The sequence below is a fragment of the Diospyros lotus genome, chromosome 3 (assembly GCF_014633365.1).
Source record: "Diospyros lotus cultivar Yz01 chromosome 3, ASM1463336v1, whole genome shotgun sequence".
Lineage (NCBI taxonomy): Eukaryota > Viridiplantae > Streptophyta > Magnoliopsida > Ericales > Ebenaceae > Diospyros > Diospyros lotus.
This window is the reverse complement of record NC_068340.1, coordinates 34,898,043-34,909,312: the sequence shown is the minus strand read 5'-3', so window position 1 is coordinate 34,909,312 and position 11,270 is coordinate 34,898,043.

Sequence of the window (11,270 nt, the reverse complement as noted above, 5' to 3'; positions counted from 1 at the left end):
ACATTTTCTTCTTATTCTTTCTCATTTAATTTATTGACATCAACGTGATTTTATTATTCATCAACCTTTTTGCATTGTTCATTGACATTATTATTCAAAGTTTTTTTGTTTCTCCACCAAAGTTTCACCAAAGTTTTCAACTATTTATTCTCTCTGTATTATTTTATTACTATTAAAGTATTTAAACATATCACCAGCTTGACATTGAATTAATGCTTTTTCCTCTGTTTCTATTTTGAACTAATGCATATGACTATTGCTTAAACCTAACAAAAGCTAAAAGACAACAAATATTATGACAATACAGACACACTTAAATAATAATAATGTTAAACTTAATTTATATATTTAGACTTGTAATAATAATAATAAGAAAAATAAAATGAGCAAGGCATCTCTAGACTCTAATTCTAACTTTTAACAAGAAAATAGTTGTCATCATGTCATGTATCATAAACAAAATGGAGTAACATCAATAAAATTAAATTTGCTTTTGCCAAATTCATCAAACATCAATAAAATAGACATAGGCAAGTAAGCTTAATATCCAAATCCATCATAAACGAAACAAAATGAATGAGCAACTAACCGCTAATTAAGAAGTCGAATAGAAAGAAAGTTGAAGCAGATATGGAGATTGGAGTAAGAGCCTTTGAGAAGCAGATCTGAAAGACAAAATCTAATGAGTGATGAGCCAATCGGCAATTGAGAGGCAACGAGCGATTAGTGACAGTGAGCAACGGAGCAAGAGGCAAGACTCAAGAGCAGAGAGCCATCAACCACGAGGGCGAGCCGGTAAGAGCGAGCGACCGAGGGTGAGCTGGTGAGGGTGCAAAACTACGACGGAGCAAGAGAGAGGCATCGAGTGACGAATAGTGAGTCGTCGCTCACTAGCTAAAAGGGCGACGACTGATGGGCTGAGCAAGCGAGCAACGAGGGTGAAGGCTAAGCCAGGAGTGACAGAGCAAGAAAAAGGCTGGGTAGCGAGCAAAAACGAGAGATGGAGAAGGGCAAGGGTGAGCCAAGTTTGCAGAGGGGCAGGGGGTGGGCGACTTGATAATGGGCCCTTACAAAAAGTGAGGCTTCCCAATTTTATGGGCCCCAAATAATCAAATATTCATGGGCCTTGAGGCAATTGCCTCATGAAAGGTTTGGCCCTGCATAAACGAAAGAGATGAGGGTGAAAATGATGACGGGCAATAATCGACGACGGAGGAGAAGTTGAAGTAGATGGAGGCGATAGCCGACGAGAAGTTGTTGGTGGGGGCGACGATGATGGCTGATGGTAGCGATGGCGGTCAAAAGAGTTGAGGCGATAGGCGCGAGAGGCAGAGGTTGATAAAAAAGGGCATGGCTGTAAATTAGTAATAAGAATGAAGTTAAAAGGTAGAATTATCGGTCAACACAGCTTATAAATTAACAACGTTTTGCAAAAGTTCTCCCTCGCCAACTTTTGCAAAATGCTATGGTAGCAGCATTTAAGCTATCTAGCTTAAATATTGGTGAGATGTATTTAAATATTTCACCTATTTTTACTTAATAACTTATAAGCCATTGATACAACTTATAAATGATCAAATTAGTAAGCCAAATACCCTATAAATTGCATGGAAAAGGGGTATTATTATGCCGTGAAGTTAAAAAGTTGAGGGGTGGCTTGTGTTTGGATTCGAGCTCGATTTTGGTTTTGTTTAATTTGGTTTAATTAAACCACGAGAAGAAAAGCTAGCAGTGGTGAGTGATGGTAGATCTAAAGAGGGGGTTAGTGGTATGACGGTCACAACTTATAGAGGATCGCAGTGCGATGTGCGAATGTGTTCTCACTTCTCAGATCCAATCTCTTTGATCTAGATCTGAAAGTTAATCGGGCCTGGGCCAAATTTGGAAATCATCAAGTCTACTCAGATCCAATCCGCTTATGACCCAAGCCCACCGAATCTAGTCAAAATCACTTATCAAAAAATCGGTCGTTTTTCTACGTGAGCTGTGGTTGAACTGGTGGGCTGATTGAATTGAGTCAACAAATTTTTATTTTTATTTTTTGCTTTTAATATTAAAAAATATATAATAATAATTTAAGACATTTGAAATTAGTTGATGTTTACTGTGTGAATATCATCTATTATTTTGATAATACATGAATACTATTTTATTTAATTTTTTATTTATAATTTAAATATTTAATCATGTCTTTTCATTTTTAGCATAATTTTTTAATTGTAAGATAATTAATATCACGTAATACACTTTCGAATCTATTAAGTCTTATATGATAAATGTAATTCCTAAAATATATATATATCTTAATTTTAATCAATATATATTTATTCCTAAAATATATATATATATATATCTTAATTTTAATCAATATATATTTATTTTATTTTATAAAAATTCCATAACAATTTGACCATTATTATGGAGTGTCCTAAAATTTTCTAAGTCTTAAAGTATCTTTCCAATAAATTCTTCCTCGGAGAGTCTTCGAGACAATAGCCATTCGAGCCTTAAAAGGTCTACTTGGGACAATTTGGCTTATCCATTTTGCATAAGTCTGGGAATACTTTTGGGTCACTTAGACTAAAGCCACTTGGTGGCTTTGAAGCCCTATTTGGGACTAGTCGGAGATAGTCATCGGGGTTTTACCCTGAAAACATTTTCAGGCCCTCCAGCCTCTCTAGCTGTACTCCCCATAAGAGTTTTCATTTTCGACCATGGGTCCCACCTATTATCTATAAATATTTACCTCTTCCATGGTAAACGAATCTTTTTGGAACCATTTGGACCCTACTCCTTTCTTTAGAACTCATTCGGAAATAACTCGTATTCCACTATTTGGGACACTGGAAGACCTACATACATCATATATTGAACATTCATCAACATACATTTGAGTATCATTCTCGAAATATTGTCTAACTTAGACATTGAAGGCCCCGTGTGGGGGAGTTTCATGCTTACCTTTTTGAAGACTCACATTCTCGAAGACTTATTGAGACCTCTCTTCATCAGTCCCCTGAAGACCTATCCGGACAAGCTATCCCGAAGGCCCTAAGAATCCCATCTAGGCTCTTGCTTCTTCGACCTTCTAGGAGTGCAAATTCGACCTGGTCCAAACCCAGTTGACCTTACTCGTGACATCTCAAACCCTCTGCTTCGACAAAAGACTCTGTTTTGACTAATTTTAGATAAATAAATATAATTACTGTAGTTTAACAACAACAACTATATTTTGACCCAATTCGACCATTGATCCATGAACCTCTCCCCCTTTTGATTCGATACCTCAATCTAAATTTTCAAAACACTACTAATAATGACATCACTTTTAGTAAACTTAGGCTAAAATGTGCCAAATCCTTTCCAAACTTATAACAACTTGGACATTGAAATCTCTTGTAATTTTATTTTTAATTGATAATTTCATTTGGTATCATTTTTCAAAAAAAAAAAAAAAACTAAACTAAATTTATACGATGGAAAAAAAAAATGATCACAATCCCTTAATTAATTTTAACAACTACACACAATTTTCCTATTACAAATTAATTAACAAAAATAACAAACCTACCTTTATTGGCATTAATTCATGATTTTAGAAGGAAAAATAAAAAAAAATTGTGAAAACGTGTAATGACTAACGTTAACAAGTGATTCGATCCTAACAAAATCCGAATTTATTTTAAAAAAACTACAAAAGCCAATAAGTCCATAACCTAACTGAAATCTAATTACAAAAATAGATTAGTCACCAATCTATCATTGAGTAATGGAAGCAAATTATTCTTCAAAAAATTGGATTTTTTTAAATTTTCCCAATAAATAAAGTATTTGATTGAATTTTCAAACTAAACATACAATTTATTGGATTTTCTTGTTTTTCTTAGTAAATACGATTTTTATTAAAGTTTTAAATGTTACATTTATATTTCTAATTTTCAAAATTGAAAATTTAATTTACTTCCACGGTTCAAAGACAAATTGGAGATTGACTTGCTTCTATGGTTAAAAAATGAACTGGATTTCTGGTTATAAATTAATTGATTTTGACACATTTTTTAAGATAATGTAAGTCAATGATAAAATCACCCAGATTTTATATAAAATAACGTAATTCAATGATAAAATATCCTCTAAAAGAACATTATAATAAAGTAAACATGATTGTCTCTAATTACTCTGTTATAGATAAAAATTATCAAAAAAATTTAAAAATCTAAAATAATTTTTTGGCCTAAAAGGTGTAAATTTTTTCATAATTGGGGTTCCGCACAATGGGCAAAATAAATAACTTCAATATTTAAAAATTTATTTGAATATTTTTTTTAAAAAAATAATTATTCATAAAAATTTATAATTCTATTTTTTAAAAAAAATATTAAGATAAATATCATTTATAAGAATGTTAATCTCAACAGGTTCCAAAATATAAGAATTCTAATTTTAACGAGTTTTAGAAAGTTGATAGATATTATTTGTAAAAATTATAATTTCAAATTATTTAAAATTATTACATATTTTTTTATAAATAAGTAGAGAGTCATTATTAAAAATATATGCTTTTAATATTAATTTTAATATAATTTTTATTATTTTTAATATCTGATTTAAATATCAGAGTTAACATGACTTAACATGAGGTACAAAATAAATAAACAAAGTGGATAAGCAAAAGAATGAGATAGCACCACGTGGCCAGACGAAGCCCCGCGTGCATGGTCGCGACCTACCATGCAAGTGCTACAGCACCCCTGCTCCATACCTACATACATATATATATATTTTAGATTTATAAATATTTGTTTATTCGTTTGTTTGTTGAGGAATATTCCAGTTAGTTGGAGCAGCCAAAACCATGGAGCTTGCGTTCCACGTTTCAAATGCGTTGGGTGATCCCTTGTCGTGTCCTGTGACTGTCCTGTCCCGTTCACCGTTGCGTACAATCTTGTGGCTTTGAATCCTTTATGGATAATGTTACATGGTTAAGTTGGCGGATAATTTAGTTGACAATTCTAATGTAATTACAAATTTACTCTTGTTAAAATTTTCAAGATGTCCGTCTATTCTCTCTCTCTCTCTTTCACTATCTCTCTCACATTCTCTTTTTCAAACCCACCGTCCAAAGAGCCCCGTTTGTCGCTTGTCGCTCCCCTCACCTCGCCACTGTCACGAGTATCGTCAATTGTCGCCCTCTTGCCATGAGCACTGATCGTCGTCGCCCTGCCATCGCTGTCATGCCCCCTACAGCCGCAAGCACCACCAACACAGACCGTTGTCGCCCCTCCCATCGACCTCTCCGTTGCTCGCACCATCGACATAGATCACTGTCGCCCTCGCTGTTCGCACTGCCTGTTGTTGCCCCCACTCGCCAGTCCCTCTGACCAACCACTGCCGCCCGCAGATTATCCCCCCACTGCCATTTGTCCCCACCCACCATCGTTCATTGTTGTTATAATGAAAGAACATAAATAAATGTTTATTTGGGTGTTGAAGAGTAAAACTAGCAAATGGATGGCCTCTTTCTTTTTTGATTTTTGTGTTGTCAATTATTGTATAAGAAATCTATTTTGACATCAAGCCCATACTACTTGTTGCTAGAACTTGACTATTAGTTAGAGAAACTGATGTTTCAAGTTGCTAACTCTTCTTTTCGGTTCTATCAAACTATTGGTTCATTTGTATCATGACACAGGAAATTAAGTATTTATGCGCAAAAGTTGATGAAGCAACTTGGTGGTTTTTTATTTTCTTTGTATTTTTTTTTAACTAGCACTTAGATTTATTACCTGAATTGTTTTCAGATTTGTTTCGAAGAGAACTCTATACTTGTTTGTATAATGCTCTGGAAGGCATGTTTCAACATGTTGTTCCATATATTAAGAATTTAGTCGTCTTTAGAAATGATGTAGGATAGGCCTTAGTTGTTGCTAGAAAATGTTAGGAATCAGAAGTTTATTTGCCAGCCATACTACTTGAACATGAATTCTAATGCAAAATGTGCTCACTTGTTTACAAGGTGATCGACCAAAATTTTCCAGTGAGAAAATCTAAGAGCCAACTCGACTCCTCTTTAGTTTGGAAATTTTGGGCTTTGTTTGGGAGAGAGTCAGTGAAATGCAAATAATTGGAATGGAGTGCCAAATGTTACATGTTTCTCCTTGTTCTGAAGATGAATGAAAATGGATGGAACTGAAAGATATTATACAACAACTTACTATTAATACTCTTTAGTGAAAAGATAAGACAAGAGTCAATGGTAAATTTGAACTCCTAAAAAATTATTGAGGCGCACACAAAATTAATTTCTTCATTCATTTCCATTTCATCCATTCTCCAATTTAGCAAGGCAAAAAATAGGGCTTGGAAGAAAACTACATTACTATATTGTCTCTCCCATACAAGGATAATCTCTTCCACCTATTATCATTTCATCTCTCTCTCCCAAACACACTGTTAGAGACAATGGGGGGCTGGGGGAACTTGTGAGCTGCGGCGGAGGTTGGGGACAAACGGTAGTGGAGGGCAACCTATGGGTGGTGATGATTGGTCGGAGGGGTTGGCGAGTGGGGGCGATAGTAGTTAGTGCGAATCGGAGGGGCGCAAACGGTGGAGATGTTAGTGACGGAGGCAAAGACAGAGGCGGACAACGGTTGGAACGACGAATGCGGAGGTGTTGACAACAACTGGAACAAAAGAAGTGGATGTGGAGGTGTTGACGACGACTGGAATAGCAAAGGCAGACGGTGGACGGCGGAGGTGTTGACGAAGGATGAAACAACAGAGGTGGAGGTATTGACGGCGACTGGAACAACAGAGGCGAACGACGGAGGCGTTGGCTGCGGCTTTAACAGTTGCAGACATAGGAGATGGTGGTCGTTGTTGATGATTGCTGGAGAAGGCGACGTGGCGGAGAAGGCGATAGGGATCCGACGACTGCTGGACAAGGCAACGCGACGACGGAGGCAAGATGAATCCAACAATTGCTAGAGATGCGGCAGCAAATATGAGGTGAAGAGAGAGGGAAGTCGAGAGAGAGGGGAATATGTGGGTCTCTCATTTTGGGCGGGGATTTAAAATAATTGAGCATTAGGCTTTCAATTTATCGCAACAATTTGATTAAAATCTCGCAATTAGATGATGTCGTCAACCAAGTTCTCGACCAAATTGGCCGTGTAACATTATCCTTGATTTATATACATTTTCCCAAATATTTTCGTGAACTTGAAATATCCGTTCTACCCTTAAATAAATGACGACAAAAACAAAATTTGACGTGCTTTGAACGACCCTAAACAATGATCAAAATTGAGTCTCAATTAATAAAATAAGAAAGTTGCTTGCTGATATAAACTTTAATCGTCTACGATTGGTATTTAGAGATGCCATGAATTAGTGGAATAAAATAACGTACTTAAAAACTTAAACGGTAAAGAATCAAATTAATTATTGCGTAGATTAATATCTAAATCACTATTAGTTAATGGATGAAAAGATAAGGGATCTAATTACCTCAATTTTTTTTTATCAGTTATGAACAATATCCAAAATATCATAAATTTCTTTTTAAAAATATAAAAGTAAATTTGTCATTTCATGCTTTGATGTATATAGGAAAAGCAACTTTTGTTATTTTCAAAATATTCAAAATATTAGGTTGCGTTCTCTTTGTTGTTTTCAAGTTATTTTAGTTTTTAATTTTCTGAAATAATGAAAACGCGTTCTCTTTGTTGTTTTGAAAAATATATTTTTAAAAATAAAAAAAAATTATAAAGAAAACTCAAAACGTGTTTTCATTCAAAACAAACTCAAAACTCAAAACTCAAAATACATTTATTTATTCATATTTTATTATTATAATAGAAAAAAATATTACAAAATTCATTAACTTTAAAATGTATATATATTTTTAATAATATATTAACATTGAATATTTCTAATTTACTGAAAAATCAAATTTATTGAATAAAAGATCATTAAAAAATTATTTTTAAAATTTCAAAGAGATCATGTTTTCTAATTTTCTATTTTGAGAAATAATTTTTCAAAATGACAAAGAGAACGCATTTTCAATTTTCTAAAAACAGACTACCAAAATAGAAAATTGAAAATGAATTCAAAACTCAAAACTGAAAATTAAAAAGTAAAGAGAACGCAGCCTTAGAAACTCCTTTATAAAAAACAAGGACAAATTTGATATTTCACGTTCCCACATAACGTTAGGCTAGTGAAGGACAATTTTTGTTATTTCCAAAAGGTTTTAGAGTATTTTTTTAAAAACTTTGCTAGACCTTATTCACGGCTCTTATTTGCAATTTAGATAAATTTGATATAGGACTCTTGAAATTTGTCTATATTTCATCGGGTGTCCGTGTGTTTCTCAAAAGAATCATATTATTACTACATCATTTATGTATACATTATGCTACATAATGCATGTAAATGACAAAAATATCTCTTACGTATCACTATGCCTCATCACCTTTAGTGAAAGATATTTTAGACATTTTAACATCATTGCATAGCGCAAGGTGTACACAATGATGTATCGATAGTATTTTTTTTTTTTAAATAACACAAACCTTTTTTTTTTAACTTTTATTATGACCATTATAGACAAATTTGTCTCCATCGCCATTGCAGACGATAGTGGATTCCATTGAAAGACATCCATCGCTAGAAAGGACCATTGCAGCCAACGACATTCGACGTGAGAGAAAAATGAGAGAGAAAGAGAGAAGATAAGAGACGCTATTTGGCAAGTCACTGTCCCAATTTTTTTTTTTCAATTATTCTATTTCTATTTTATATTTTGATTAATTTTAACTTTAACTTATGTTAATTATCCTAATTTAATTTAATTTTAATTAATTAAAATTTAATTAACTAAACAAAATGAAAATCTAAGCAATAAAAATAAACTACAAACATCTTTAAAATTATTTCTAAATCACAAGAAGTCTCAAATGACATCCATAAACGATCTAAAATGCAATTAATTTTTATTTTTATTTTTTTTGTCATTCTATCCTCTAAAAATGTTTAAAACCATTTTAAATGAATGCAATAAAGCATCATTTCATATATCCATTTTAAAATACTAAAATTAAAAACTAATAACTAAAATTATTTCTATTTTAAAATAATAAAAATAAAAACTAAGAACTCGTACTAAAAGGCAAAAGCCTCATTAAGTGAACCTCACTGTTTGGGGGTAAGCATTCACCTGGTTTTATCTAGGGTTGGCAATAGTTTGATTTGATTTCAATTTCTGCTAAAATCATAATCAAACCAAACTTAAAATACTAAAACCAAAATCAAACCATTAACCAATTGATTTTAAAAATTAAAAATCATAATCAAACCATTCAGTTTCGATTTTAACCATGATTTTTTTAGTTTAATCCATACCAACAAATAAAGACAAACTCTTGCAAATAGCATTCATAAAAACTTGTTGATCTGCATGCACTACATTATGCCTTTCACAGTTGTGCCAACTAATAATAACATTATGCAAACATATATCTAACTATTAGATAAAAATCCTAACATTAATCCCATGCTTTTGGCTTCAAATTGATAGTGCCTCCTAAATTGTAATAATTTAATTTATTTATATATTTAAGTGACAAACACAAACACACCCACAATATATATTAATATTTGATCAAAAAAATCGATGCAAGCGCGGAGGAAGGAAACAAAAAGTTCATCCTTCTAATTCATTGTAATAAGGGGAAAAAGAACCAAAACAGAGGAGTAAATAAAGAAATAACAAACACAAACACATTCTTAAACATTACAGATTTACATAAAAATATAGAATGAAAGTTAGATTTAGATTTAGACATTTGGGCATCAATCAGACCAAAATAATAAATCAAGTCAGAAACCCTAATTTGTGAGTTGCCAAGAGAGAGAGAGAGGGGAAGACATTGCTTTCAACGTATAGAGATAAATTGCATAAGGCAATTCAAGCATGATGCTCAAAAAATGAAGGTTCACGACTTCTGACTCACCTGATCGACGCTTCTTGTGTTTTGATTATTACTCTCAAAACTGTATTTGTATTATAGATAGGGCGAGGAAGGGCGAAATAGGTAGCGAGCAAGAGCGAGGGTGAGCAACAGAACGGATCGAGAGAGAAGGGGAGAGGGAGAATGGTTTGTTGCTGTTTGCAGGAGAGGACGGAGCAAGAGCAAGAGAGAGGCAAAGAGCGAGCGCGAGCGAGAGGGGCCGAGAGCGAGGGCGAGCGAGAGCAATAGAGGCAGAGAGCGAGGGCGAGCAAGAAGGGCCGGACCCTAGCGAGAGCTAGTGAAGACAAGCGAGAGTAAGACTGCAAGAGAAAGGTAGAGAACAAGGGCAAGTACGAGCGGACGAGCAAGAGAGAGGAGGTAGGGAACGAGAGGCAGCGAGGGTGAAAGAGAGCGAGAGCGAGATCGAGAGAGGAAGGAAAAGAGAAGGGTTTGCAAGTGGGCTCGGCTGGGGTGGGTTTGGGGCTGGGTTTCACAGCCGCCCCTCTAATATATAATATATATTATATATATTTATATATTCAGTTCGATTTGGTTTGGTTTGATTCGGTTATCCACACAACGGTTCGATTTTGATTTGAGTTTTGATTTGATTTTAGTGAAAACCATAACCAAACTATACCCATTGAAATAGTGTTCGATTTTTTCTCAAACCAAACCATTACCCAGTCAAATGATTTTTAACCTCGTTGACCGATTCGGTTCCCTATGGTTTCCGTTGTAATTGCCATCCCTAATTCTATCATAACCAATAAAAATGATTAAATTAAAATAATTAAACTTATATAAAAAAAAATTAAATCAAATTGACAAACAAATATAAAGATCAAATAAATATAAAAAGAAAAATTGACAATTTTTTTTAAAAAAATTACACAAATAAAAAACTATTATTTAATTAAAAATAAAATTTACTTAATTAATCTTTATGAGTAAATTTTAATATAAAAATATTATTCAATTAACAAATCCAATTAATAAAATTTATTATCCTAATAAAAATAATATTATCCGATTAAAAGATTTCTCAAATAAAAATAACATTTTCATTGGTACAATTTGATTTAATTTTTTAATAAAAAAAACATAACCAAACCAAAATAACAAAAAAAAATTCAAATTTAAAAATCAAACCAAACCAATCTACAAATTAAACCAAACCAAACCACCAATTTTAACTAATTCAGTTCGATTATTTTGGTTAATTGAAATTTTGCTCACATTAAGTTGATAGTA